Source organism: Lissotriton vulgaris, chromosome 7 (genome assembly GCF_964263255.1).
Source record: "Lissotriton vulgaris chromosome 7, aLisVul1.2, whole genome shotgun sequence".
Lineage (NCBI taxonomy): Eukaryota > Metazoa > Chordata > Amphibia > Caudata > Salamandridae > Lissotriton > Lissotriton vulgaris.
Window position 1 is genome coordinate 39,737,908 of NC_141695.1, and position 1,754 is coordinate 39,739,661.

Sequence of the window (1,754 nt, forward strand, 5' to 3'; positions counted from 1 at the left end):
TATATTAACAGTTTGGCATTTGTATTATTTTATTATTGTATTTTTCTGACTCATAATAAATTGAGTTTTTTTCTGGAATTTTATATATGCTCTCTCTTAAAAAAATCTATTTTTTTCTCCCCCTTCCAAGTCCACCTGTTTTATTATAGTCATTCTCCACATTGTTCTCCTAAAAAGGTTTTGTTCGATTTTGTATACTGTACATATTACATATCCCGTACACATCTATCTTGAACAAAGTGTAACACCATTTCTTTTTTCATTATTGATCTCATAGACTTCTTCTTTGTCTGTGCAATATCTAGGTACTTCTAGGAGAACCCTAAAGTATAATATACACTTTTAGGTTTATTGGACAATGAGGGTCAGATTTACAAGCTCCTTGCAACACTTTTGCGCTGCCGTTGCATCAGTTATTGTGAGGCAGCGACGACGTAAACAATGCAATACGTTGCTGACAATTTACAACGTAAGGGGGATCAGTCACCTTGTAATGCCCTGTGCCACAATATATCTGCATCAGGTATAATGTATGCACGGTGGGCGTTCACACGTAAAAATCCATGTAGACCGGACGCAGTGTAATTTACAACATTTCACTTCGTCACGCTATGCCTGCACTGCATCAAAATCCTCATACCTGCTCACACCAGGCATAAGGAATGACACAAGGCTTTTTTAATGGGAATCACCTATCTGTTGTGGTGCATTGCTGGAGTTGCTTCACTTTCATGAGTACCTCCAGCAATGCGTCCTTTTTCTGTCAATCCTTGTGCCATGGTGCGCCGTTTTGTAAATACAGCACATCTATGTTGGTGCAAGGGTTTCGTACAGGGAAACTGACCAATTTGTACAGATGCGTCAGTTTCATGTAAATCAGTCCCCGAATATTAAGTCTAACTATGGGTGTCTGTAACTACATTTCAAATATACTTGCAGGCATTCGTCCGCACGTCAACTAACTTTTCATGGCTACAGTCAGGCTGCCCTCGCTCAATGTAATTATGCAGAGTCGCTTTCACAGTGTTGAATATTTCTTCCAATCTTTCGTTTATCTGTGGAATATAACAATATATACTGTGTGATTTAGGTATTCATCGTTAGAGCAAAAACAATTGCTTCTTTCTAGGAGTGCAAATTATTTGAAATGGTGCTCAATATGTCAACTTATTGTTTTTAACACAAATAGAAACATAAGCAACGACGTTCGTTGATATGTTTACCACTCTTAAAAGTATCCGATTTGTCTCCTACCAAGAAAGGCAATTCAGTTTAAAATGCCTATATAGAAAGTGTACTTATTCTCTGAGAAAAGCCCATTCCATCTGTTGCTTCAAAGTTCATAGGCCCCAGTCGAAAAATAGCACATGGTCTATCCTTATTAAAGTTGCGCTGTTCATTAGTGTACAACATTTAACTTGGAATGGAAATAGAAATACTGCTTTTGAATGATTCAGTTTATAAAAATAAATGGGCCTTCTGTTAATTATTTTTCTTTAAAAAACCCATCTGGCAAACATCATCGCACCTAAAACATTAATGTCATATCCTATGCTGACAACACTCAGCAGTGTATTTACATGAAAATGCCGGAGAACGTTGTTATGCCAAATTTGGCAATGCCGCGCTCTGACATTTTGAAAATGCAGGGATGTGACGTACTTGCAAATAGGGGTACACTGCTGCGTTTACCCTAGTGCTGGCACTAAAAATGCTGCCTTGCGCCATGTTGCAAGGGTGCCTGCACAGTAGGG